The 5334-nt window shown below is 35.0% G+C and overlaps 1 pseudogene; it reads right to left on the bottom strand.

Annotated features, from left to right (window-relative positions):
• Positions 1-760: 760 nt before the first annotated feature.
• On the bottom strand, positions 761-1202 carry LOC103590035 (annotated as a pseudogene).
• Between the last annotated feature and the right edge of the window lie 4132 nt (positions 1203-5334).

The raw sequence follows: 5334 nt of genomic DNA, 5'->3' as shown, positions 1-5334 counted from the left end.
GTCTAATTTTTTAGACACTTTGAGTTGAACTTTCCATTTTTTTAAATTTTTTATTTCTTGGGTTAAATGTTTGTTTTTTTTTTTCATTGAAAAGCTAATAAACGGTCTAGTTACTTTTTTCCCATCAAAAAAACCCCCACAAACTAGGTAGTAACTTAGTCTCCAGGCAATATATTCAAAGCTGAGATGATTCAAAGTAAAAAACCAAGTCCTCAGGTCCAATTAAGGTAGACCTGCTACATATAGGCTGATCAATACTGGTGGTACTCTTTGACTCTAGGAGGCTGGAAGACATCCTAATAACCCTAATCAGAACATTTACTTCAAGTTGACTTTTTCCAGTTTCCAATTCATAAATAAAGATATTTTATTATTTCTATTTCAGAAAACCTTTAGGAAGTTATTTTATTTACAATGCCAACTTTTAAATGGTTACTAAAGTTAAGTGGACAATAAACTAGGCAGCAATCACTTTACAAAAAAGAGGGAAAGGACAAAATGTCACTTTCTATAGAGAACCCACAGTTCAGTTTTATTCAAGCAAAGAAAAGAGAAACTTTTGATCACACTAGAAGAAACTCTGCCATAGGTTTGGAATCTGTACTCAAACTACACATGCAATGAAGACAATATTCCATTAATACAATTGTTTTGTGGCGGCATTTGTCTACTGTTTGTCTACTATTAACAATTGCAGACAGAGCAGTGCAACTAGCATTTGGAACAATCCTTACAGTGTTACAGTGTCAGGCACAACGTTTCACTTCTCTTCACACCACTGGTTCTCTTTGAGTATCTGGGCTTCCTCCTCTTCAATGAAGTCATTTTTGGTATTGAATGTCTTGTGAATCTCAGTAGGAGTTTCTCGTTGATCATATTGGCAACAGTAGTTTGCAGCCAGAATAAGTTCAGAAAGTGTTCCTTGGTCAGCTTTCAGGAATTCTTGGTCCCTAGCAGGGATATCATCTGTTCGCTTTTCTTTCTTCTCATCATCCCCAGGAGGAGGAGGGTCATCCTTGTGGTGGGTGCACCACTGAACGACCTTTTTTGATATTCCTGCATTTATCATTTGGTAGAGAAACTGGGTCATCATCCATTCTCAGATCTTCTAACAAGGTCTTGATAGTCACAGATTGTTTGGAAATTTCCACATCAACTTCAAATATCTCTCCATCGGAACTCTGCAACTTGACTGAAGACATAGTGCTCGGTCTCAAGGAGACTGTGGGCCAGACGCTAATGAGAGTAGGGCAGCGTCAGCACACACTAAAGAGAAATACCGAGGGCAAGGCCACTCAAATTTTCCATTATTTGCAAGCAAAGAACTCTAGCTGATGTAAGCACTCATGGTAGAGACATCCTTTCTGTGTTACATTTCTCTGTGTAGAGTCATTCTGTGGCAACGGGGTCTGCCCATTCCCAACTGCTCTTTGCTTCCATCAGAGAGTACTATTTGCATCATAGATGTGAAAGAGTTTCATTCTAATTCTAGTGCCATTTGATTTCTCTTTTACCATTTTATTTATATTTCTTCTCAAAGTTGTTAACAGTTCAGCATTATTCATACTTCTACTTTTAAAAATTTAAATCATTTAAAAATGCATAAAACTGTGAACAACATAATGCACTTTCTTAAGTTTACAATAGTTAGAGGTATTTGATACAACAATGTGTAAAATTGTAATCTTAATTTTAAAAAGATTCAATAAGCATTGAAAATATACACATAATTTTTAGTTATTTACCTACTTGATACTTAACACTATTCCTTTGATAAATTTATAGGTATATTTTTGCCACAATCACTGTTTTACAGTAAATCACCTGAAATAATCACATAAAAACAATACAAGGCTGAACTTAAGAAAATATATCTAGACATTTTATAAATGAGACTAACACGTTTATTAAGTAATCTAGGAATTGTAAGTTTTAATACCAGTATTCTTTAAAAGTTCAAGGTTGTTTTGTCCTTTTGTCCTTTATTGGTAAATTTTGGTGCAGACTCTCAACCTGAGATTTTGTTATTATGTACATTTATAGTGTTGTTAACTGTACACTGACTAAACATCTGATGAAATATTCCATTATTTCACTCATTAGTACCCTTGATTAATGTGGCAGCCAAATGCAGAATTTTGGTGAAAAATAACAGAATTTGTTTTGACATTATTTTCATATGAATCAATGTTTCTGGTAAAGAAACCATAACGAGGCAGTGTTAAAACTCTAAATGACTGAAGTAGAGTAAAATATGTATACAGCGAGTGATGCAAAGGTACATGCTACTTGAATAAACAAGTTCCTTTCAGTTGTTAGAAAGAACATCAGACTATAATGACCATAAAAGGTGGTATCACCAATGATTGAATTATATATTATATTAATATCAGGCAGTACACATGCTGTTTTCTCTGTAGAGGTTGTGCAAGTCATGAAATACATGTTGGAAACTTAGTCACCCTACCTGACCCCCTGGACCACCAGATCTTCTCTGGGCCTCTTCCAATGGTCTGTGTCCTTTATAACTAGTCATTGCCCATGCTGTACTAGTTGTTAAATACTTTTATACCATCCCTGGATCAAAGCGCTGAAAGCATTTTTAGGTTGTTATACTCTATAATAATTTTTTCAGGAAATTTTTCATACTGGTAGTCAGCAAATAACACTGCAACTTCAGGCTCATACTTGACTTAGCTGCCTTCTTGTACTTCTGACAGTTCTTCTTCATTACTGGTAAAAAAAAAATTGTTTTGTCCCTCTGAAAAATGTGGGAGGTGGGTGTCAAGTACCTCTCTCCAAATCCTCCCCCGCCCCGAACAATGCTAACTTAATTCCTTGTAATCAGGAATAGTGGGAGGTGTCCCAAAACATCTGACACCAATCTCACAAACAGGTAAAGTAATTCCCATGAGACTGCAGTTGGGCAATTCTGCCCTTTATATAAACAGTTACCAATTCCTGCTTTGGAAAGAGCTCTGTTATGGCTGCCTTTGAAATGAAATCACCAGCTTCTCAGCTCACAGCAGGAGCTCCTGGACTCCTCGGGTCTGACTTCACCAGTGATAGTAGAAACTTTAATCCCTCTGTCACTCCTCCTAATCCTCAAAATTCCCTCCTGTACCACTCTTGTCTCCCTAACTTTCCCTCACCTCCCCACTCTCCCACTAACAACTTTGGGTTTTTAAGAGGTTAAATAAATGGGGGGGGGGAGAGAAGATACACGAGGGAAAAGTAAGGAAGATGTGCTTTGTAAGATCTTTGGAACTTTAGACACTATCACTAGTTTCACATATTACTGAAATTGAATTCTTCAGCATGTATATGTCCACATACTCCATTTGATTCAAATTCGCATGTATATCCCTGTATCTCCGTCCCTTTAATAGTGACATCTCTTAGTTATTAGTTGTAAGCAAACACAAGTTTTCTTCAAAATAATGAACGAATAAATCCCAGATTCTCTGGATTGGTCATGACTTGATTTTACGACATGAATTTATAGTAGATTAACAACACAATATTTTGTTTGGGCAAAAGGAAAAATCTGCTTGCATCATCTACATACACAAGAACACAAGAACTACTTGCAAATACATGCAGTTTATACTTGGGGAAAGGAGGGTGGAGAGTGAAGGCAAAAAATGAGCCTGAATTGTTAAGTAAAATGACTGAGCCACATGGGTATTGATACAATGTTGACTATAGTATGATAACCATAGGAGGACCTTCTGTGGCCATCTAGGTTTTTAATGCTGTCACTATTAGTAGTAATGGAGACTATAAATCATCTATTAAGAATGTCTGGGCTAATGTCCATTTCTTAACAGGGAAGTCAGAAATGAGTCTGCTGATCTTGGGGAGAACACAGAATTATTTCTGAAAGAGATAAGAATATATTTGGGGGAGAAAAGTGAGCAATCAGGAAACAAATATGGAGAGGCCACTAGAGGCCTATGTTATTGGGGTGAGAGGCACTGATAACTATGAAATCTGTTGAGCTAGAATATCTGAGTGAAGTGTTCTGGCAGGCTAGCATTCCATAGGCCTGAGATTCCAAAACAGTAGCAGCTAATCCCCATTCAATCCACTTGAAATTTCATCCCTGCTTATTCCACAATCTATTCTCAAATGATTTCCATCAACATTTGACGTAGGAAGCTATAAATTAACCACGGATATTCAAATTTATATTTATGTGCAGTATTTGCTGATTTCTTCAAGATAACTTCTTAAATTGGAGTTCAATCAGTACCACAGTGTCACTAACACGATGCAAAGCATGGTGTGCTCCAGTCCAAAGGCGAAGTCTGAAAGGTCATTTGAATAAGAGCATTAGTAATTTTCAGTATACTCATGAAGGAAAGAAATGATTGGCTAATTATGTCTTGTTAGTATAATAATTTACAACTAAGTTGACGTGATTTTAAAAATCACATTATCTGAACTAAAGCTATTTATATATGAGTGAGTGTGTGTCTGTGTGTGTCACTTTTCAAGATCCTAGAAGAAAAAATGTGTATCCCAATTCGAGTTTATTGGCATAAACACAAAGTTATCATTTAAGTATTTACAATAAAGTTCTATGTTTCAACTCTATAGGGTTTCATTTCCATTTAATAATGAACTTCAGTAGCTAAGGTTTTATTTCAAAAATAATGTTTGAAGCTAGAAGGAAAAAGACTAGATGATAAAAACATACTGTGGCCTCATTTCAAATTTATTTGTTTCCTTACTCCCTTAGTTGAAGTATAGATATAGATTATCATCCTTTGTAAAAATCTTGAGTTAGGAATAATTTTTTCTAGTTAAAATAAGACACATAATCATACTATCTTATACATATACAGATTTTATGATTTTAGAGTTAATTTCTGTCTATTCTATTAGTTTAGCTTCATGTTACCTCTTTGAGACTTAAAAAAAATTGTGTGCATAGTTTCCAGGTCTCCTAGTTCCTACTACTATTTTCTTCCAACTAGATGATTTGAGCTGCCTGAAGATTATTTTCTATTTTCCTTTTTGCAGGTTGGCATAGGCAAAACCTTATTTTCAAGCCTGCTATGAGATTTACATAGTACTTATTAAAGTACCAATTTACAGAAAATAGTAAAATTCATTTTGAATAATGCAAAAGAGAGAACAGATTTAAAAATTATTTGAATGATTATCTACCAAATGAGCTAAGGAAATAAGAACAAACAAATCAATTAAGATACTCAGCAATGATATGAGGACAAACGTTGTCTACTTCTCACGTATAGCTTTTGTTTTATTAATTATCAGAGGATTTGGGTTTATAAAAATGGATTTATACATATATGAATGATGTTT

This window comes from Galeopterus variegatus, unplaced genomic scaffold (genome assembly GCF_000696425.1).
Source record: "Galeopterus variegatus unplaced genomic scaffold, G_variegatus-3.0.2 Scaffold758, whole genome shotgun sequence".
Lineage (NCBI taxonomy): Eukaryota > Metazoa > Chordata > Mammalia > Dermoptera > Cynocephalidae > Galeopterus > Galeopterus variegatus.
This window is presented reverse-complemented; position numbering and strand designations above follow the sequence as displayed.